The 24,865-nt window shown below is 39.1% G+C and overlaps 1 long non-coding RNA gene across 26 annotated transcripts in view; it reads right to left on the reverse strand.

Moving 5' to 3' along the window:
- Positions 1–24,865, reverse strand: part of LOC125636788 (uncharacterized) — a 409,942-nt gene that overhangs the window by 222,122 nt on the left and 162,955 nt on the right. For all 26 annotated transcript variants that reach the window (XR_012668524.1, XR_012668521.1, XR_012668520.1 and 23 more), the window contains one exon: positions 22,740–22,817. This is a non-coding gene — a long non-coding RNA (uncharacterized LOC125636788). The remainder of the gene's footprint in view (positions 1–22,739; positions 22,818–24,865) is intronic.

Here is a 24,865-nt window from a genome sequence, read left to right on the forward strand (position 1 = left end):
CTTGCCACTTCCTTACCTGCCCCCTTTTTATTTTGCAATCCATGTTCTGGGGTGTAAGCAGTACCTCTGCTCCCCTAGAGAAGAGGGAGCATGGATAGTAATATTGCGGGAATCCTGTAGAAAGTCAGGCAAAAAGAGAAGCTTCTTCCGTGCTCCCAGTTTGGCCAAGGAAGGCCAACACATTATGGCCCCTTATTTTGCATTTAATCTGTATAAATCTAAATAAAGCTCCTGTCCAGGGCTCAAAGCACCCATAACAAGCATTCCCTGTGCAATCCAGAAATACAAATCCAGCACTGTAGCGTCACTGTGTCTGAATTTACTAGCCAGAAGAAAAAAAAACAATGATCTCTTCTCCACCCCCAGCACTGGCCCTCAACACTCCACCCCAAAAACCAATAATAGAGAATGAAATGCTATTTCTGGGCAGCAGTTTCAAGGGGTTGTTTAATATTTAGTGAGGATTTAAAAAAAAATGTACAGCACATCTGGGCAGCACTGCACATTTTTAAGGGTTTTCATGGCAATCACAATGTTTCTCTTCAAAAGACTGTTTGAGGCATTTCATTCAGAACAATTTACTTTATCTCCACAACCCCCAAAGATGCCAGTGTAATTACAGGTGGCATGTAACCTGCCTATTGCTTCACTCTTCATACATTTATAAACCAAAAATCTTTAGGCAGTGTGGATACTTTATGAGCAAGACACTTAGAAACATATTCAAAGCTACTGGTGAACATTATGAACTTCTTCCAGAAGAATTTTCAATATGCTCAGCATTGCCCTAACTTTGCTCCCATGGAAAAAGATCAGTGTTAAAACTCAGGCCAACAGTGAGTGCGACTTAAAATCCCACCATTCGTGTTTTAATCCAAAGCCTTTTTAAATATATGCAACCAATAAGAATCAAGTGTATGTTTTTAGTAATCCTGTACAAAGTAATGGACAAAACACAAAGAAAATAGCCCCCACACTAATTGTTGTTATGGCAAGCTTCAGCCTGGAGGGAGTTTAAACATAAGAATGGCCATATTGGGTCAGACCAATGGTTCATCCAGCCCAGGATCCAGTCTTCAGATAGTGGCAGGTGCCAGATGCATCAGAGGAAGTGAACAAAACAGGGAAATTTATTGAGTGATCAGTCCCTTGTTCTCCATTCCAAGCTTCTGGCAGTCAGATGTAGAGGTCCCCAGAGCATGGGATTACATCCCTGGCCATCTTGGCTCAGAGCTATTGATTAACCTGCTCTCCATGAACTTAATTCTTTTTGAATCCAGTTATACTTTTGGTCTTCTCCGCACACCACACAGTCAACCGGTGGAATTCACTGCCAGGGTGATGTGATGAAGTACTTTCCTTTTAATTTTTTTATTAAACCTGCTGCCTATTAATTTCTTCAGGTGACCCCTGGGTTCTTGTGTCATGTGAAGGGGTAGACGCTCTTATTCACTTTATCTACATCATTCATGTTATCTCTTTTCTATAGGACTAGTCAGCAATGCTTTTAATCTCTTGTATGGACTCCTAGCCATTTTTGTTGCCTTCTTTGTACCCTTTTCAATTCTAATACATCTTTTTTGAGACTAGGCATACTATGAATTTACATAGTGGCATTATCTATCCCTCTCCTAGTGGTTCCTAACATTGTTAGGATTTTTTTTTTTTAAATACACACACACACACACTATCGAGCAGATGTTTTCAGAGTCATTGTGCCTAGTTCTCAGAGATCTTTCCAGAGTGGTAACTGCTAATGTAGACTCCTCATTTTGTATGTATAGTTGGGATAATGTTTTCCCAATATACATTAGTTTGCATTTCTCAATATTGAACTTCATCTGACATTTTGTTGAACAGTCACCCAGCTTTATGAGATCCCTTTGTAACTCCAAAGCTGACTATAAAGAGTTAACTAGCCTGAGTAATTTTGCATCATCTGCAAACTTTACCACCTTCTGTTCACCCCCTTGTATACATCATTTCCGAAGACGTTGACCAGCACGGATACCAGTATAGATCCTTGGGGAACCTCCTATTTACTTCACTCCACTGGGCAAACAGACCATTTATTTTTTGTTTCCTGTCTTTTAACCAGCCACTGGATCCATTAGAGGATCTTCCCTTTTATCCCATGACTGCTTACTTCGCTTAAGAGCCTTTGGTGAGGGACTTTGCCAAAGGCTTTCTTGAAGTCCAAGTATACTATATCCACTGCATCACTTTTGTCCATATATGTTTGTTGACCCCCTCAAAGAATTCTAATGGACTGGTGAGACATGCTTTCCAACAGCAAAAGCAGTGCCGACTCTTGCCAAACATATTGTGTTCATTTAGGTGTCTGATAATGCCATTCGTTAGAGTTTCAACTCATTTGTGAATTAATGCTCCTGACACTTCATCTCTAGCGCAAAGGTTTCCAGATGGCTCCTACTGTATGTTGCACCTTACTATACAAGAATTTTCTTTGTAAGTCAATCCTTTATCCTTATATATATTAGATATAGTGCTATTTAATAAGAGCTTTAACAACAGCAAGTCTACCTTTAACCAGATCTCCTAAGTGCTTTTTATTTGGGCAGAAAAACTGGAAATGCTTTAATTGTTCTTCCTACTTTTCTTAAGCCAAGCCTGTTCTGTGGTGGTGATTGCAACTCTGCACCTGAGAAATTATTCCAGTCAGAATGGCTCAGGCTTTAATGGGGACAACTTCCCTAGAAGAAGTGTACCACAACTACATTTCTTCCAAGATCTGATTGTACATACATTTAGTTCAACAGAACTTACAAAACTATCTACAGATCCCCAATAAGAGTACATCAGTCCCTTCCTGCTGGGAGGCAGCTACAGTCAGTCACTGATTTCAATTGATGCTAGGAGCCTAAATACCTTGGAGGATCTAGGCCGCTGGATGTACAGAAGCAAAAAAAGATGAAGGAAGCAACCAGTAAGGGAATGAGACTATGAAAAGTTAGTGATAGGCATAATTAATGTTTTGTGCTATTGGAATCAGAAGTAAGTGAAAAAGTTACTAGCATGTGTTATTCTTTTACCAATATGAAAGCAAAGATAACTTGATAAAGCCAAATTTACAGGTTCTGAAGTTTTATTGCAGTTCAGGAAATTAAAAGTATGGTTATATCACTGAGAAGAAGGCTAGAGATAGCAGATACTGAATCAGAGGCTAACTTTCTACAACACTATTTGCAGGTCTCCACTACATATTTGGGCCTGCTCCTGCTTCCATTCAAGTCAAAGTTTTGCCATTAACGTCAATGGCAGCAAGATTGAGCTGAATAGGAAGTAGTGAGGTGTGCTCTTAGGTAACTAACTCTTTGGTTAACAGCCAGTATAAACAGGGAATCACAACATTAGCAATAATGTGTTTGCAGCCTTAAGCTGAATAGTGCAAGTGACATAGGTGCTTTATCAGAATCATGCCAAAGCACCCACTGTAGTCACTGTCTGATCAAAAGGAGTGACTCATCTGGAGAGAGGTAGCGAGGAGGAAAAAAGCTTTAAGTTTCATAAATTTAGTTTAAGCCATGCTACAATTTAAAATTCAGACACTAAAATTATAATAGATTGAAAAGGTAGGAACAGGATATTATAGGCATCTCCTTACTTTCCTGATCTGCTTACCTTCCATTCTCACTGCCTTCAATTCTAGCCTCGTGATGCTGTATTCACTTTTCAGTAGATCCTCCATAGGGCTTGGAGCTAACAATACCCTGCCCCACTTGTTCCCCATAGACAGCTGATCCTATCATGGGCCTTCTGGAACAGTGCAGAAGGTACCACTGCAATAGAGGCAGTCCATCACTCCAGCATACATAGGAATGGGGACTACTTGCATGAGAATACAATCAAAGGGCAGAATCCTATTAACAATTTCGGGACAGGCGCATTATACGTATAATCACATGCAAAGCACTTAGCACTCATTTGGCATTATGGAATTAAAAACCACCACTCATACAGCAGTCCTCCACCTCACCAAAGAAGAGGTTTTTATGACAGCAAGAGAGCTGGTATTTTCACTGAAAAAAAAAAAAAAAAGGATTCTTAAATTATAATTTATATGCTTTTCTCCTCAAGGGGGGAGAACAAAACAAAAAAAACCCAATAACTGTAGTTCCCTCCATGTTTGTGTTTTTGTTAATCTGGTCAAGACAAGTAGACTATCTGGCTGTTAATCCCAAATCATACATCATAAATTGTAATATTTCAGCATCCCTGATGATAATCACATCAAAATAAAATATGTAAGGCAACCTAACAAGATAGTTCAGTTACTGTTTTACAAAGGTAAGGATCTTTGAATGCAAGCATTTTTGAGTTATATTGTATGTAACTATTCTAAATACTACTTCTTCCACAATGGTCAGCAAGAGGGACTGATCCTGCAAACACACTTACACTTGTACTTGACTGAACACGAATAAGCATTGGGACTACTCAGCCACGTCAAAGTTCGTCATGTACTTAAATACTTCTCTGAACTGGGGTTAGAGCTGGTCAACAGTTGCCTCCCTTCCCCCATAGAAAATTGTGATTGAGTGGAAGTTCAAAAAAAATTTAAGTTGCATCCAAAAACCCAACAATTTCATCTGAAAACTAAATTATCCTTTGGAAATGCCTCATGGGAGCTGTAGCTTGGATGCCTCTACCTCCCATTCTCTTCCGCAGGCTGAGCTCCCTGGTCAGATTACATCCCCCCCACAAGTTTTTCTGAATTGGAGCCCCCCCATTTGTGTTAGGGTTTGCAGGATTGTGGGTAATGTCTGTATTTGAAATGTGAGTATGCTCACGCAGACATACCCCATCCCAGCTCTGCTCAGGCTAGCATGCTAAAGTTAGCAGTGTAGCACCATGACAGTGGCTCAGGCTAGACACCCAAGTACACATCCAGGGGATCCGGCGGGGTATGTACTCTGCTGCCTGTGCTACTCCAGCTACACTGCTGGCATGGATACATCAATGAGAGCTATGATTCCCAGCTCCTAACTAAAATATAGATGTAGCTTTAGAACCTACTATAGTCCCCTGCACCTATGCAGGGCCCAGTTAAAATAATGGGATTCCACATAGATGCAGGAAGCTGTGCTAATAGATCTCATGCAGGACGGGGACCATAATTTTTCATATAGACCTTAATAATTTATCCGATTTTTAAAAAGTTCTGTTTTCTGAATATCCTAAAGAGATAGGATATGGACAGTAAAAACTAAAAAGAATGACTGTAGAATTATGGTAAGGGTACAAAATGTCACCTAGTTTAATATTATAGTTGCAAAAAATGATAAAGATATGTCTATTGCATGATATCTAGTGTATTAGAAAACCCAGATTAGGGCTTCTTGCATATTACATTGCTATTTATTATTATTTGACAAATTAAAGTGTGTTAACTGACTGAATATATTCAATATACAATTTTTGGTGGTGACCACCAGTTATGTGGCAGATCTAATACTATTTAGTTAATATATGAAATATACACCTATACATATAATGTACAGATATTAAAGACATAATACACATTATATAGTAAAATATTTTACCATATAGTCAATGAAGATTCAACATGCTCAGACTCTAAGGTCTCATTGCAGTCCATAACAAAGCTCCCCTTCACTTCAGGGAGAGACAGATCAAGCCTGTAGAGAACACAGACTGATTCCGTCCTGCCAAAACTTCTGCATGTGCTTAACTTTTAATGCACAAAAAAGAGTTCCATTGAAGTCAATGAGACTACTCACATGCTGAAATTTGAGCACGTGAGTAGGTGCTCGCAGCATTGGGGTCCTAAACATATCCTTTAAAAAGTGAAGGCTCTTGTAAACTCCCTCACATGACCAGTCCCATGTAAGTCACATGAATAAAGGTTGAAAATACTGCACCTGTGTGTTTCGATTTAGATCCAGTCTATTTATTAAGTCCTAAATAGAAGAACCAGGCCAAATGTTTATCGCAATCATGCTTATTTCTTATATAGTCCTATTCGTCACTAGATCTCAAAGGACATCAGTATTATTCCTGTTTTTTCAGATGAGGAAAGAGGAAGAGAGGAGAAGTGAGATGCCCAAGGTCACCCAGGCAGCTGGTGTTGGGAGACCTGGAGTCTATTCTTGGCTCTAAGTCCTACTCCAGTATTCTAGCCACTAGGTACCATTGTCTCCCTATTATTTCCAAGTACCGAAAACCCAAACTGTTGACCTGATCCTGCAGGAGTTTCACATAAGACTGTTATTGGCTCCTCTGACTATTTTACATGTGCAATTGAACTGTTTCCCCACCCCTGACTGGATATAAATATTCATCAGTGACTTAGCTGCTTCTTGCATCTCAGTTCAAATTTTTATGATAAACATATTACTGGGGACTTCTGTCGGGAAATATATGTGAAGCTAGAGTAATTAAATGTGCAGTTTGGCTGCAATATATTTTTTTAAATGTTATACAATATCATAAAAGTGTTATACACAGCACCATCTGTTGGCCGAGGTAGCTATAAGATGAAAAATAGGTTATGCAGATTATATAGGAAGTACATTAAAGTTTGGATTTGGAAGGGGGAAAGAAACCAAGTTTAGAACAGTGAATTTAAAAAGTTACTCAACATGTTCTTTTAGTTAGGAAATATATTTTAAGTGCTACTGAAAGTAAGAAGCTATTCCACTTTGGAAAAGTTTGAGAAGCTATTAAACTCATCTTCGTGTCAAATGATAAATAGTTGAGAGGAAAAAATTAATCTACAGTATTCTAGATCACTGTGTACTTTGCCTCTGTGGATCTTTAGTGCTTTCAAATGGCAATAGCAAGTTTAAAAAAAAAATTAAACACTACCACCACATACCTATCCTGAGAATTTGTAAGAGAATTGTCTATAAGTGTTTCTTCCTTCTGTAGGCTTAGATTATGCCTGGCTATGTAAGAGTGGTCATGAAAGCAACCATCTCCCTCTTATGCCTCTGTACCTATACAGTGGCCAGCCACAACTGCACCTTCACCATAATTCTTGCTCCAGGAGATTGTTAATAGTTTCCTTATTGATACCTTTCCCTTAGCCAAACAACTTTGTCTTCTTAATGTAGCTTTTCTACCAACTGTGGGAAATACATTAGTGAGTGTAGCCCACACTCCTTGCACATGGGTCATCTAAATTCCTAACGAGCTTCATAGTTCTGGCCAAACATGCTCCTATAGTAAGCAATATACCATTCTCCCTGAGATTAATGTTAGTCTTCTTAAGGAACCAGTACAGTTCTGCCTATGGCTCAATTTTCCATACAATAAAAAAAAAAAGTGTAGGTCTTCTTCTAGGATAACTGAAACAAAAGCTACAGCACAACATGGTTTCTCTTTGATTTTACAATATTGCAATTCAGCAGTTTGCCAATTGATTCAAAACATTAGGCTGCAGATCTGTAACGTATCACTGAAATTGATCACTATGTGCCATGCAACATTTGTGCTTCAGTAATCTTAAATCCACTTATGTTAGCACTCAAACACCTGCAGAGATCTGCTCAGGCTCCTTCTTCCCTACAGGACACCTTTCAAAGTCTTGGCTCCCAAATATCTAGCATTTAGATATTGCTCACCCAGTAGCCCTTCACTTTCCTTCCCAAAATAAACTGAACAGTTACTTAAATTATTCATGTTCCAGCCATTGTATTTATGTATCTGACTATGATTGATGGAGGCTGGATCAAAAATTCTCTTAACTCCCTACACATCTAAATATGTGGGGGCAAGAGAACTAGAAGGGTCCTTATGTATTGGTCAGTAATATTGTGGGTCAGCAACTCTCTCTTCCATTTTACATTAACACCAAGATTGTTTTTTTCTGGACACTTCAGAACAGCAGCAGCTAAGGTAGCAGTAATAGGGCTGTGCTTCTGTAACTCCACTTTAACATGACAACATTAGACAAAGCTATTTGTAACAAGTGTGAGGTTCAGAACCCATAAACCACCACGGATGTTTAAATCCTAACCTAGGGTGACTGTTTCTAGAGATGAAGACAATTAAGTCATCATACCACTATTTCTTGAACTCACTCCTTAAGGCTCCCAACCCCAAAGGCAGTTTAGCCCAATTATACTGAGGATTCTTTTCAATATGTGGATACTTACATTGAGCACAACCAATACTTTCACGTGGACTACCAAACAGCCATCATTAGATATTGGCTATTTGGAGACATTATAATTGACTGAGATTCAAAGCACTGATGGAAAAACCAAAAGCTTCTGCAATTCTATTTAGTCAATCTCTGGACCCAACCAGAGCCACCATCATGTTTTCCTCCCCCTGCCCCAATTAAAAAAGGGCTCTCTTTTTTCCCACCCCAAAGCCACCTGGATCTACTGACTTAATCTAGGACCACTGCCTTATAGAGGAAAGGTCATACATATTAAAGTTAAGGGCTGATGTACCCTAGAGGACTGCACTGTATCAGTTTTAAGGGTTTTGCACGTGTCAAAAAGAATCAATGATTGTGTCTCCTGACTGTGTACCAATACAGCGTGGTGGAGATAATCTGTGAAAGGAATGATTTTTGTCCTCTCCCTTCCCTATCTCACTTAGGGATCAAACGAATTGTTGTCACCCAAATCAAAGACCAGGATCTGGCAGCAATAATAGTGATGGATTTTAAATCCCTGCTATTGTTGTGTCACATCTCCACAAGTCACCCCAATCACTTAACAACACTGAACTGAAGAGGGAATGTAAATTGAGCAAAGCAGCATTGTTCAGCAAGGTGGAAAATCAATTATTAATGTTTCTCTGGTACACAGGACAGCTCTGATCCATTTTCACTGTAAGTAAAATTCTTGAATCCTGCAGAAAGCTTGAGTGCAGTAATTGAGATTTATGCAGCTGTCCTGTTCTGGCAAAGATGGAGAGGAGGTGTGAAATCCACCTTCTAAACAGAGAGCAGCCTGTGGGGCTCCAGTATGGTCTCATTGATGCAGATCAAATGCCTAAATTTATGGGGTATAAGTGTGGTTCCTCTCCCAGCCTGGCCCTAATGCTCCCCTCCAAGCATCATAGTCCTAAATGGGCACAGAGCTGGGCTCTTTCCCTGCTGTTACTCTTCAGCATCCTGCAGACTACATTTTGAAGCCAGGACTGGAGAGCAGTAGGATCACATGGCTTTTTGAATACTGCCAGGCCCATCCAGACTGAAGCATTGCCTCTGATCTTTCTACTTCTAGATTTACTAGTGTATATTAGTTGGCCAATTTCTTATACACACACACCACAGAACTAGTGGGCCTTGAGGAAGGAGAGTATATATGCCTTACAATTTGAAACATAGTTGGACTCTTCTCTTTGAAGACCCTCACTTTTCAGCAAACCCAGGGACAAAAGGAATAAGTGTCTGATTTGGTTTGATGTGGGTTAAAAAAAAGTAGTCTTTTGGGTGGGCCCCAAGTCACTTGCTGCATTTTCCACCTGGAAGCCTTGCCCCTGCTTTGAAAGATGTGTTTGTCAGCATGAGGGCAGAGGCTACTTGAAAGAAAGAAAGCTGATTTCTGCATCAAAAGAGCTGCAGCAGTCTGATGTACAGGGGGAGGGATGAGGTGGAACCCTTTCTAAAAGATCCGAGTGAGGGTAAATGGCAAGAGTCCTTTCCCTGTCAAAACTAGGAGACAGATGACCACCACATGGTTTCAGGGAGGAGGAGAAAAAAAAAAAAAAACACTCACCACACATATTCTACTTCCACAGATACCTTGTAGTCTGGTTGAGGGTTAAAGAGAAACAATGCTCCTCTGACCCCAGAAATATAAGCCACACAGAAGAGCTGGCTGAGGAGAGAAAGTTCTCCTGATTCCCCTTTACCCCCCACCCACACATCCTGCCTGAGAGCTGGCCACCTGCCTCTGTTCTCTTCCAGGCAGCCCTTTGATCTGCTACTGGCAGGGAACTTTGCTGTCAGCAGCACTTCCTTTCCTGTTCCCACAGCCACTTAACACTCCCTTCCTAATGGGCGAGAGGCAACGCTCCTGCTCTGCGAAGCAGCCAGGGTGGGGAAGTCAGAGTGCCTTGCAGCACAACAGCCTCCTGGTAACAAAAGAAGCAATAGCTGATCTACTATCTGCATGTTCTTCTTGTCTCCTGTTTTACCTATAAGCCTGCAATGTCTGAGGCAGAGTGTTTCGTAGCTAGTTCAAGGAAAAAATAAATTTGAAGTAGCGCATTCACTTAGGAATACCTTCCATTTGTTCCACTAGGTGTGTCAGTGTGGATATGATTTATACTTCATTTCTTAAGCCAAGTAACATAAGTTTTCTCTGAACATCTGGCTGGCATCTGGGAGATCCACAGTACGCATAATTAATCAGAACATCATTGTGAGGTTTGGTAATGACAGATAGAAACGGCTAGGTTTACTATATTGATGTTCAGCAGGGTACAGCAAAGCAGCAGTTTTCAACATATATTAAAAAAGAATTGCTTTAACAGACTAAAATGTAGTACTTGTATTTAACAAAATCATTTAGTGAACACCTGTCTACCTTTCACATTTTTTTTAAAAATAAAGTGGATCTGATCATCTTCATTTCCTGTCCTAAAGTGCTATGCAGTGTTAATGCCCATTGTTGAACAGCTACCATATTTTAGGCCAGAAGTGGCTACTTCTCTGAAGCAATTTCTATATACAGACCCTGTTCCTGCAAACACAGACTTTTGAGCAACTTTCTGCGTGTGTGCTTTAAGAGCTTGCAGGATCTGAGCTATAGTTTTTAAAGTTCTTTACAAAGGGATCTTTTAGGATGACGGACTATATATAAATGTAAGATTTTGACTAATAATAATGAGGCCTAACCAGTAACCAAAGTTTGAAAACAGTTTTTCTTCCTATATTTCACTGTCAAGACCAACATGAATCAAGGCCCTTTTGATTAAAGATAGACCAGAAACAGACAGACCATCCTGACAGATCACCCATCTTACCAGATCTGATCCCCTTTTCTCCAAAATACAGGATTCAGTTTAGTATCCAGTGACCAAGCCTATTACACACAGAAATTGACTGAAAGGAATATGAAAGGATAATGTGGTAGCCTCTGAACTGAGTGCACTATTTTACTCTTTTAGGGTCACCACACAGACTCTCAGCCCTTTGTGAGCTTCTCTTTTATGTGATGGTATGGGAGATGGAGATGGCCACTTGCTTACATATCTCTAAAGTTACAACTGAAGACAGAGCCATCCCTAGGGTATGGCGAATCGGGGCAACTGCTCTGGGCCCCGCGCGATCAGTCCTGGAAGTGACAGATTCATACTTCCGCCCTGAGCCCTGAACCTGCCCCCCCGCCCTGAGAAACAGCCCTGACTGAAGAGTATCTAAATTCATAACAGATTAACAATTGCACTGGGGGGCGGGGGAAGGGGAGAAGAGTCACAACTGTGGTGCCCATCTCAGAGATATTGGCAACATGCTTCACATATGGAAAAGCAAATTTCTACAATTAGCTACATGCTGTATGAAATGTGTTGTAGGTATATTTCAAATGAGACTGTAAACTATCTAGAAATACAGTGTTATAGAATTGGCCACTTATGTGGCATGACATAGTAAAAACACTATTTTAATACATTTGTTTTGGTGCCCCAACTGTGCATTTCTTTATTTCAAGAAAGGTATACCTGTCAAGCTTCCCATATCACACACAAGCATGCATTCCAATCAAAGTCCACATCTAGCATGATAAACGACCTACTACCAGCTTCTCCACCCATGCCAGGAAAGATCAACCAGGTTATAATTGGCTCTAATTGGCACTCCTATGGGTTGTAGCTTTATTTACTTGCAGCCAAGTGGAACTCAGATGAAGTAATTTCTTTTCAATCTTTGAAAACATCAAAAAGTTTGCTCCAGTATACTAAATCTGGCTTATCAGTGACCAGCAAATATTTGTAGACAGAAAAAGAGAGAGAGAGAACCTGCACTTATCTTTCATGTCCAGAATATTCATACTAGTTCATTTGACACCATCTTATTTAAACATTTTTCAGAGATCTTATTTTAAATTGGTATTTACCTTCAGGGCTAGGATCACAGTGGTATAGCACACTGCTCCCAAACACCCTAAAATCTGACTTGTTCTGTTCCCTCTATTACTACAGCCAATCCTTCTCTTGTGGGTAAGAGATAACTTCCCTCACAATACTGTCACTCCCTTGTCACAGGTGACTACCCTAGAGGTTGAATGTAATTTCTCTCACAACATACCGGATAGTAGGTAGGATCTTAGCTCTGCTGGAGGGATGACATTTATAACCAATATACAGAAAAGCTGGTGGTGATACTTCTGTCTTTCTAGCACGAAGAGCTGCAATCATAGTGGTAGCTTAAAATACAGAAGCAACTATTGATTAATACAAATGTCAAAGATAATACTGTGAGAATACATTGTGGAATGTGAAAAGGAATACAGAGGGAGACACAGCATGCAGCAAACAGTTTCAAAATAGCCACTATAAATTGCAGCTGCAGATCACTGAAAAATTTAAAGGGCCTCATAAAAGGGATGCTGGGAGAGAGTGTTCCTATAAGAGGACAATTCTCCACTGGGGAGATTTGAGGCTAAGTAACGATGAAGGGAAAGGGTTTTCAGCTGCCTCTATATTTACTTTAGCACCAATACTCAATCTGAGTCTACTTAAAAATACTCAGGGTGAGAGAAATTAATTTTTGTTTCTGAACATTAGTTTTCTGTGTAAACAAGCTACTATGAACAAGCCTAACGCTAGTTTAAATCCCTGTATTGATCATTGTTTAAGTTGGAGCAGGTTGCATCTCTCTAGTGTTGAGGAAACATTTACTATAAAAGGTTATATTATTCCTCCCCTTTATCTTTAAGTGTCAGAGACCTGAGCTGCCAAATTATGACAGATGTTCTTCTAGAGTCTTCCTCTAGTTTCTTGAGGATTTACAGTGACAATTGTAGTAGAGCACTGGAGCTAGAAATGGTTTCTCTCTTAGAGAGAGAATCAAGGAAAGAATGAAATAGTGGTGCTGGCTGATTTCCAATAAGCCAGGCAGACATTTTTGCAAAATTATGCCTAACTCTATGCCAAGAAAACCTCTCTCAGATTCTGCATCGGCCCTTACAGCCTTTCATAGCCGGATATTACCACTGTCTCACAAAGAGACCATATCGAAGAGGAATGTAAAATAACCAGACTTTCTATTATAACTACCTATTTTGATGGGTCAATGTTTAAAGTGTTTCTTTGGGAATAAGCCTCCCATAGTTATCTTTAAAACTTTAACATGTAGTACAAATAATGGTAGACTGGGAATCTGTTACACAGAATTCTAACTTCATCTGTTACAGAGAGCAAGCTTTACACAATGCACCAACATATCACAAACACTGCATTCATTTGAAATGCTAAAAAGGAATATCCAGAATAGGGGGAGGGGGAAGGGGAGGGAGAGAGCAAACAAGAATAGTTACCAATACTATTTTGCGGTTATAAATTTGGAGGTGTTTTAATATCCAGACCCCAAACTGAGTACTGCAAATAGGCCCTTTATAAAACAGACTGAACCAAAATGTTGGCTCTGAAAATTTCATAATTTTAAGGTGTTCAATATCCAGACCTGATTTCATGGTTTGAGCTCATCCCTGTCATTTGTTTTATGTCAAGACTGTCAAAGATCTTTACTAATAATTAAGCAGCACAATAGCCCTGTCAGCAGCACTAGGAAATAGCATATTCATTTCAGAGAAGGGTAAAATGAGACATGGCGTAGTTAAGTGACTTGTCCAGGGCTATATAGCAGTACTCAACAAATTTAGAGTCCTGGCTCCCAGTTGTTTGCTGTGACCAAGTGAACAGTTGAATTTGTCATTGCAATACCAAGACAAATGATAGATAAAAAGTATTGCCATATTTTTATTATTTTGTACTAGCAGACTCCAAACTAAAAAAAAAGTGTTCAGAGGTCAGGCCCTCACAAAAATATCTACAACTGACTGATTGCTCTAATGCTGCATCATTAAAAGACTGGGCTTCTGCCATGGATTCCAAGGTCCCAATCATAGCAACAAGAATCTCCTCTTCGTAATCAAAGGAAGTACTTATTTTTGAGAGCAATGCTTTAAAGAACGGAGTCATTGCGCAATAGAGTTTAGTTTAACATAGCTTTCCTGGTACCATATCAAAACACTTTAGCGAGTTTGATACCATCGGTCTCAGCAGCAGCAAGTCTCCTACATCAGTGAGTTGGGTAGAAGTAAAATATAAATCAGTGCTGAAATATGAAAGCAGAAGAGGAGAGACATGCTACTAAGTATTCCTGAAGTTTAGTCAGATAGCGCAGACTAGAAGGATTCAATAACAGGGGAAGGGAAAGGTGAGTAGGGTTAGAGTCAATGTACCTAGAAATATTTTGGTGTGATAGCATATCTGGAGAAGTAGTGAATCAGTGGCCTGAAGGGAGGGAACAATTAGAAAGAGAAAACCTCCCAACTGTGGTTAATTATTTAAAAAAAATAAATAAATAAAAAAAAGGAAACCCATGTTTTAGGACTAGAAATAATGAGTATGAATATGGGACTGGGAGCAAATTAACTGGTGGACAAGTACATACTACAGGTGCCTACTCAATGAATAATGATTGCAAAGAAGTCTACCACCACCCATCTGTGAATTTGGCCTGAGTGCCTATGTGAGGTACTATGTTAAGTGAAAATGTGCATACGTTTTTGTAGCATGCACAAGATCAAATGGACAGTTGTCATACTATATGCAATAATTCAAGGAGCAATAGCATCTGCTCTGATCGGTCAGCAAACCAGGAGTTGCGAACCAAAATTTTAAAAAGGTACAAGTACTTCAGAGGTTTTTTTTAAATATACTAGTGATCGAAACTAAGGTCTACCTTCTTGGAAGCTGCAAGAAAGAAACATTTCATCTGTCTTAGTCTCTCAGCTGCAAAATTTCTTGAGACAAGCCTTTGCACACTTGTAGCTTCCCTCTAAAACTGAGTCTTGAACAAGACCCACACAAACCATGTGCTTGGCATATTAACAATATATATACAAAGACAGTCCTGGACCTAAGAGATTTACAATCTAAGAGACAGACACATGGGTAAGGCAAGATGGACTGGAAGATCCAGAGGATGAAGAATTTAAGGCTAGATCACCCACCAACCCAACTCCAGAACCACCACAGAAAAGGGACAGGGAGTACGAGGCTCTGGGGAAAAACTATGCCATTCACTTTGCAGATGTTGTGTCGTCATTTGCCACAATCCCAAACCGATATTGGATTCATCTACCCAAAGCAGTAGACCTACAGAGGATCTGCCTAGGAAAAGGCTATCTATGGAGATGGATTCCACTCCAAACCTGGGATTTCTGATTCCTAATAGTTTGCTCTGCTAGAATGCCCCAGCCATTGCTGTCCCTGGGAACTTGACAAAAGAGGTTGGCCAAGGGAAGGGTCCACAGCATGGAGGGGATTTAATACAGATGGAGTAGAGGGATATAAGCTTCAGGATGAGCAGTGAGAGAGGAGGCGGTCATAATCCAGGCAGGAGAAGACTAGTGTATGGATGTTTTATGAATTTTAGTGTGACAACACTGCAAACTACATAGCAAGCAGACTAAACATCTCATGAATAAAACTTCAAGCATTCATGAGCTATGTCAGCCTCAATATCAAACTAATCAATTATTTTTATTTTGAAAATTTTAGAGATTTGAGTCCATTTGCCGGACTAACAGAACACACAATTTACTGAAGAGTTAAAGATGTCAAGTCACCTTCATAGAAGCGGCTGGTTGAGATGGAAAATATAGCCATTATAAAAAGATTCCTGTGACTTTTTGGAGATGACCTCACTTCTCCATTGTTTGCAACAAATCTCCTTGGGCTACAGAGTGCTTTTTCTTTCGTCCCACCCCCCCTCAATCGTATTCCATTGGAATGTCAATGTTAAAAATCCCCCATCTCCTTTCCACATGAACAATATTGGCAGCATGAAAAAAAATTGCCATTTGGAGGCCAGGCCCACTTCACCACCAAAGCAATAGCAATGTACTACACTAGGAACCACCACAAAGATGGTAGAGCAGCTGCACCAACAGTAGGGGAGAAGAGAGTCGGCTGGCCTCCTCCCACTATGTAAGCCGTTGGACCCAACACATGCCCACTGCCGTGCCTCTCCCTCCTGTCCCATTTACCCGTCACCACCCATGGTCACTACATGGGCAGGGGCAGAGAGAGAGACAGACACACAGACTGGCTCACAGGCCTGGCTCCTCCTAGTCACCTTCTAAACCAAGCATATTACGCCAGTGACCAATCCCATTCTGGGCACAACACCCAGGGAAGGAGCTCACTCAATTCCGGACAAAAAGGAGAGACAGCATGGCCAGACTGAGCTCCCCAAGCCACCAATCCAGCTCTTGGACTCAGGAATCCATCCTCGTGATGGGAAAATCGCCTTCTTGTACTGCCAGCCAACGTTGCTAGACCTGTAGCTCAAATAGCAGCAGCACAACACGGAGGACTCTTGACTCAAATTCTGCACCCTAAGGCTGCAGGGGTAAACTAAATCTGGCATGTCCACAGTGCTTGACTTATAAGTGATGCTCTTAACAGGTTCGGGGCTCTGTAATTATAATATTTATATTGCACTTTGCATTATTATTTATTATTGCACTTAAACATTGTCATGTACATTTAATCCAAGTCTGACTCCAAAACAAGTGTTAGGACCTTGTTAAAAATTTCTGGTCAGCTAATATTTGAGGGAGGATTTGAATCCTCCCCTCAGATAATCACAATATAGCTTGTAATTTTGAATGTCATGTTTGCTTGGCTTATGGGAAATAAAAATAATAAAAAAAACCTTGCCCAAAAAGCTTATGCCCAATTAAATCTTAGTCTTTAAGGTGCCACTGGACTCCTTGTTGGTTTTGTGGATACAGACTAATACAGATACCTCTCCGATACAAGATTTTCAAGAAATCATATATGTAACCATGTGAGCTTGTGCAATTACTAAAGCCTTTGAAATTACGATGTCCAATTGCTACATTCCAAGACTATGATGGAAGGATAGAACACCTGTGTGTTGATTTAAGCAGTGTGTGGCTGATATGCAGTTTCCAGCTTATCACACTGTATAACATGCTAGAAGTTTATACCTCTGTCTTGTTTTTCCAAATATCAAGACTCACATTAAAAATCAAGTTCTAAAAAGAAACACCATTGGTTATCAGAAACATCTGCAAAATTCAGTGTATACTCAAGTGGATTTTTCCCCCCGACCAGAGCAATGTAAATGAACATTGAATTCACAGGGTGACAAACAAGCTCATTGCCTAGTTTTCAAAGGTGCTAAGCTTCCACTGAAGTCAATAGGAACTGCAAGTACTCAGCCCCTCTCAAGCTCAGGCACTAAGTGAGAATATGATTCTTCACCAGCAATCCCAACACCACAACTAAAAAATAATTTTGTTTCATAAAATGAAAGTTTGACAGCCTATGCCAGGCAAGAAAATTCACAGTTAATGGGGTAGATCCTGAGCTGGTGTGAATTGTCAATGCAATCAGTGGAGCTAAGGCTTTGACCTTAATCTCATTCTTTTGTGCCTTATTACTGCAAGGAGTATTGTATGCAATTATGAACTGCGGGGAGTACAGAGATTCCTGCACTCTTTTAGCCCCAGCATTTCTGCATTTTCAAAGTTGCATCTTGGCATTACTATAGCTAGCAGACATCTAACAACCAGTGCATAGAAGATGAATACCCCATGTAATTTTGATGTGAGAAAATAGCTAGACAGAAAGAGAATGCTAAAGAAAAGAAAAAAGATAGTGCTGAGCTCCATGAAATTACATGGAGTGACAGCAGCAGACCACTGATCCATCTGGCAACTTTAATCTATGCATCTGGCAGTTTATGGGCAATAACTCCACCAGTCTTGACAAAAGGCAGAAATATTTCTTATCACCTCTGAACAAGACACCTTCAAGCCCAGAATTAGCCCTTATAAATCTAGATGCAAAAGTGTCAGCTGGCAGTCCACAGTCCATGTAAACAGCCTATATTGACCTTTAAAGAATTAGAAATTACCATTAATCAGCCAGAAATAAAACAGAAGATTCTCATTTGTGATGGTATATTACCATGTTTAACATTTCTAGATTTGTATATCTACCGTACAAACATACAGAAAAAGGAGTGTGTATTTACCTTTGACAGAACACAAAACCACCCAGTTGTTCAAACCAATAACTAATCCCAAACAAATTAAAGTAAAACCTAGCCTAAAGGAAAGAGGTTCCCCTCCACCACAATCCTCACTTTCATCAGAAACCCCCCTCTCCAAAAGCCTACATTAAAAAGTAGTTGGCCATGCAGTATGTCAAATGACTGAGTACTTGAGAACCAGAGTGGAAGCTGGTTTTCAAGCTGAGGGCTCCTCATGAAGAATATTCTACTGCTAGCCCTTGCCTTTTAGATCAAGTGATATTTAAAGTGCCTAGCTACCACAGGAAGAGACTCAGTAGAGAACAGTTATAATTATGCTGTTTTTATAGAAGTGTCAGATCTTCAGATGCCACACAATTTTAAGTCTGCAATTTTTCCAAAAAAGAATAGAATATGAGCAGGACAGTGGAAAGACTATCACACTTTTCAAAATAAAGAATAGTGAATGAAAGTCAACGTTAGTTTCATAGACTACAAAGCTGTCTCTATTGGTACTACTCGTGAGCCACTTAGCTTTAACTCCTCAACTTTAGCTATCCAAGAAAACCACAATATTGTTCAGATTTCCTTATTCCACTCAATGTTTTTGTCTTTTAAAGTTTGGACAATTTCACTTTTCCATCCTAAACTTGAGCACAGTCCAAGGATGTAACACAATATCTCAATTGTTAGTTATAACAGGACTGTGTGATTATTTTGTTCTGCTTTTTCTTGACTTGATATAGCTGTAGTGAGTATTCAGACAGCTAAATCCTAGCAAGTCTTTTTTAGACACAGAACAATTTTACAGATATCTTTACAGGAGAGAAGAGACATTTAGGGAAAGTATAATTATATTCAGTCAAACCACGTGTAAATAAATCTACTCACTAGTAGGCAACCCCTCATAGCCAGGTGTAGTGTAGCAGCTCTTGTTTTTCTGGCACCCCCAGCCAACAGTCTCTCCAGCATTGTGATGCTTTTCTTCCAGTGACTCATCCTTGAAGCCAGCTCACTAACTTAAGTCCACCCCTTCCAGGAGGACAATTATCCAAACTTAAAACTCCAAAAAAGTATCATTAACACAAGTAAAACCCATCTGCCTTCACTGGGGCTATTTCTCAGCCTGTATTCCAGGCTTAGCTGGCAACACCCTGCTGGGTTCAATAACCCTTGCATTAGGCTTTGTATGCCACATTCCTTAGCACCAGTAGGGGAACCTTCTATTCTAGGTTCCAGGATCTCTCCCAGGCCACTGTCTGAAGAGCTTTTCTTTACTCTTTGAGGTTTCTTCTTAGTACTCTTTCCCCAGCTGGCCTTCATCATCACTTAAGCCTAGTTCTTCCTCTTTATTGCATCCATCTTCTGCTCTTTATGGGGAATTGCCAAATCCCTCTCAGGTGGGGCTCATTCTGTAATCAGGTTGGCTTAGCCCTAGGCTCTCCATATGTTATTCCACCACAAGTATGAGAATGTTGAGCAATGTATTTCTAAAGGTAATGAAATAGTGCATCTTGACTGACCTTTCTGTTTGAGACAAGTGGAAATATAATCAACACACATAAAATTACAAGTTCATGAGGCCAGAGATGAGTGCTGCAAACATTAGCCTGCTTAACAAGAGGGGTTACTTTACTGTGTCTTTGTACCTGGAGCGGGCATGGTACTCTCCTGGTTCCCTGGTCCAGAGTCCCATGGAGGTCTCAGCTAGCTCTCGTAGCCAGAGCCAGGTTGGAGTTCTGTCACTCTGCAGGGCTGGTATTGCCTGACCCATACACAGAAGTCTCTGGCAGTCATTATTGTTGTAGTCCATATGGCAGGACCCCCTACAGGCTCAGGCCAAAGTTCCAGGAGCTGGCAAACTCTAGCTGGGGTTTGTATTTATTTCTCTGACTCTTAACTGAGTTGATTTATAATTCAGTGATTCAATGCTACTTAATGGCTTTATCTGCATATTTATGGATGAAACCTCAATGCTTCCCACCATTTTCTATTCATCCAGAGAAAGAGCAATAAAAATTGGTGGATCCCAACCTACTGCATTGTAGAGAAAAGCAATGGCTAGCACTGGTGTTGGAAAGCTTCCTGAATTAGAAATTATATTCGATGGAATGGCATTAAAAGTGTTACCCAATCTAACCTGGATAGTTTATTCTGATCAGTAAATGGAGATTGCTATATATAGGAATCCATTCAAGACTGAAATTGGGAATGCCATGGCCACCATATTCCTTCCAATCACCCATCAGAAAGTAGCCTCTTGAGTAACTGACCATTATGCAGCCCAGAAAAAAGACACTACAACCAAATGGAAAACCAAACAAACCACAAATAGACACCCTGATTCTGAATAATTCTTGATGTAAAGGACCTAATCCATTTGGCTGTAGGAAACTATCTTCCCCTAAGGAGATTAAGCTTTTTTTATTCCAGTCATATAGGTAGTGCATATGGTAGTGCAGACAAACTCATACTAAGTGTGATTCTATTCACCATATTGTGGATGCACTTGGCCCATTGAACTGCTAGTCTTGTCTTCACTCTGTTCTAGTTCTTTGCTATTTTATCTGGACTACTTAACAGACTGCAACCAATTTTCAAACAATACCAACTTGGGCAACCTAGGAAAAGGGTGAGCAAATTGAAATTTGTTTCCAACTTGTATAAAACAGTTGAGTATGGACAATCTTTGTTCATTTACAATTTATGACTTCATTCTAATCAAAATCCAAGAGACTGAAGTCCCTTAGTTGTAATCTTCAAGAGAAATTTTACCAGAAAATGTAAGAATATGTGCAGGAATTTTTTTACTTTCTTTCTCAAGAGACAAGGACATAATATTGTTAGTGCATGTTATATACATCATACAATTTCAGTATTTTCCCCGAAAATTTAAAAGTCTATTTTAAACTTGTATTTTTCTATGTCATTGGGGAGCAGGGGGAAGCTGTGGGGAGAGGGGAGAATTATAAAGCTAATACAGTTCTGCAGCTGAAAGCTAAATCCAGTGCTTGTGATTAAGGGCCCTGATTCTCTCTTGCCCTGCACTTTCTATAGTCATTTCCACCAGTGCAAAGAGAGACTGAAGTTGGTGTAACCATTCAGATCAGGAAGCATTTTATACTCATTTTGCATGGGAATAAACGACTGTACAAAGTGGTCCAGGTCCTTATGGACCCAATTCTTCTCTCACTTACCCTGATGTAAATTAGAAGTAACTCCATTGGTGTCAATAGAGTAGCATCTGGGTAACTCCATTGCTTTACATTTACTTTTCCTAGGAACATACTAGTTTACTATGTTATATACTACATTGAAGATAAATGTTCAGACTAGCGATTTAAAGATAATTGCTTTTGTCAGCTGAAGCCATGTCCCCTTCCCTTCTTCTGCATCCCTGTGACAGGTACACATTCCATGTGCGCACAGAAAAAAAAACCCAAAGAACTGATTAAGTTACTTAAACAATCGGCTGTTCAGAATGAACCTCTTTGACATAAAGAGGAGTTTGGCAGGTAGGAGAGATTCTATTGATTTGTTTCTCCACAGAGAGCTGATTGCAAACTTCTTGAATGTAAGGCTATTACAGTTCAGCACTGTGTGGATCAATTTTATCAATCCCTTTTACAATTTAAAAATCTCTAAATTAGGTCATTACGAACTCTCCCTTCCTCCAGTGAGAATAAGTTCAACTTTCTTAATCCTTTCTTATAAAGTAACTTAAGGAGACTTGCTATCATGCCAGACTATTATATCTATGGTGAACAGTGATGTATACTGTTCTTTATAGTGTTTCTTTAAATCTCGTCCTTCTGTATATTCCTCTAGCAATATTTCTGACTGCTTTCTTCATTGCAGCTGACAATCTGATGACTTTTAATACAACATTTTCCTCCAATTTCTTTCAAATCTATTTTCTTGTCAGTTTATTACCCTGCCTTACTATTTATCTCATATCTTGTGGCTCTTTACTTCAGAATTTACTAATATTTGAATCTGCAGTGAACTCCATTTGCACTCTATTAGTCAGGTACTTAAACAATTCCAGTCATTCTGAATCAGATTACATTTTACATTGTCCTTTATTAGTTAATGAGTCTTCCAGTTCAGTATCATCAACAACCTTGCCTGTGACATTATCTGTTGGAGCTTTTCTGTCTTCCGCCTTTTCTTAGAGGGATATAGGATGCAAATTGTTTACACTAAATGTCTTGTCAGGCTTAAGAGCCTCTTCTGTTTTCAGAAGCATTCGCCAGAAAAAACTGGAAACTCTGAGAAGCAATTTTGTCTGTTCACCATCTCTCTTCCGCTACTAATGTAGTGTACAATGTAAAACATCCTGGTATGTTATTGACTCTAGTGTGTCCTGGAAATAAGGAAACTGAATTTTGGTAGAACGAGTCCAGGTGAGATATTACAAAAAACACAGTGTTCTCTTGTATGTGGAGAGAAAGTAGCAGCCCCATGATGAAGAGAAAGAGGAGGCTTCACTTACTTGATCTTATTCCTTTTTCTGATTATTTTCCCCTCTGGTGATACACATTGTTCTTATCCTCAGCGCTGCTGTCTTGATCTAAAATTTAAAACTAAGATTATAAAAGAGCAGAAAAAGATTTGCAGAGTACATTGCTTAATTCATTTGCTACGTCGGGAATCTACATGAATTTCAATTTCCAGCCAAGTATCAAACATGTATGGACATGAAAAGGTAATGTGATACCTATTCTACACTGCCAATACAGAGTTTAACAATGGCTAGTTACATGTAGTTGTGATTGAACCAGTTTGGCCTGGTCAATGTGAATGGATATATATGTTATTAACCAGGTTAAAAAAAAACACTATTCACTATCTTAGGTGTGTACTTGAGCAAAATCATGGTATGGTCCTAGACACAGTGTCTGAATACAGATCATTCGCAAACAAGTTTAAAAACTAATGTTAAACTCAATAGATTTTATACTGTAGTTGGGAGATTTAGTGAATCTCTGAGACTATATAATACTTTGTTAAAACATAAATGATTTCTTCCCCCCCCCATAATCTGCTGAGAAAAGAAAAGAAAAGAAAAGAAAAGAAAAGAAAAGAAAAGAAAAGAAAAGAAAAGAAAAGAAAAGAAAAGAAAGCTTTCAGGCTTTTTGGTGAGATTTTAATGAAATTAGTATGACTTTTTCTAGAACATTCCCTGACCAGGAAAATTTTAAAATACTGTAGGTGAGATTTTGTGCTGTGCCTCTATGGTCCACAATGCTGCCCAGAATGTCTACAGGGCTGTATGGTGTAGTCCCGCTCCCTCCGTTGGCATGAACCTTATGCCATGGCTTGCAAGGGGGCCCTTGGAAGACACCCTTACAGCTATGCCTGTGGCTTGGGATCCTCCCTTAGCTGGAACAATGACTTTTAGATCCCCTCTACACTGCTTAGCACTAATACATGTAGAAATATGTATAAAATTATATTATATATTTTAGGTTAATAGATAAAACGTTACAAATAGTGAGAGGAAAATCACACAAATGATATTTTTAAAGAATTCTATAACAGAGGTTCTGAATTATTAGCTGCTTAGTGAGTTAATACAGGAAGTAAATTTGCTGTTTTTAAATGTAATTTTAGTTGACTATGTTACAGCAATACTTACAAAGTCAGTGTTAAGCATTTTCCAAATAACAATATCAACGGGACACTACAACAAGCCAAAGGGAGACAGGGACACTTCTCATCTAGTAAGTCTAGAAAGTTAAGCAAGTGAAATATGTCTTCCATATCCCCTCACTAAACTAACAAGGCTAACAAGGAAATATAACTGTGACTTATTCAATATCCCTTCCTGCCCCTTATAGCAGCTCTAGCACAACCTAGAGGAGTTAGTATTGAGAAAATGTACCAAAATATCTCACACATCCATTTTATTCAGGTTGTAACATTTCTCTCTCTTTCACATTCATCTCTATACATATGTATGGATAAGTATAGTGAGATCCAGGTTCAGAAGAAACATAGAACTAATTGCAAAATGGAAAAACAATTCCCAAAACATCTCAAAAATTTCAAAATCATTTTCATTCCACAAGTTTCTAAACAGATCTTAATTTATTGATTGAAATGGTTTCATGAAAACTATAATTGATATAGAAAATGTTCAATTTGGAAAAGTTTCAGTTTGAAACAATTAAAATTTTCCTGTTTGCTCTGCTTTTTCCCCAGTGAAGAAAAGAGAAAGGGGAAAACAGTAAAAAAATTGAAAAACAAATTAAAAAATAACCTGAAAAACTTTTTTTTTGTTTCCAGTTTAAAAAAAAATTGAGAAAACAAACCAAAAAATTCATAAAAATACCCAATTTTGAAAAAAGCTTGGTATATTTATTTTTTAATAATTGTATGAAAACTTTCTAATAGCTTTTATCTCACCTAATGTAGCTGTAAATAGGCTTTTAACTAGGGCTGTTGATTAATCGCAGTTAACTCACATGATTGATTCAAAAAATTTAACTGCAATTAAAAAAATTAATCGTGATTAATCGCACTGTTAAACAATAGAATACCAATTGAAATGTATTTAATATTTTTGGATGTTTTTCTACATTTTCAAATATATTGATTTCTATTACAACACAATAC

The sequence above is a fragment of the Caretta caretta genome, chromosome 5 (genome assembly GCF_965140235.1).
Source record: "Caretta caretta isolate rCarCar2 chromosome 5, rCarCar1.hap1, whole genome shotgun sequence".
Taxonomy (NCBI): Eukaryota; Metazoa; Chordata; order Testudines; family Cheloniidae; genus Caretta; species Caretta caretta.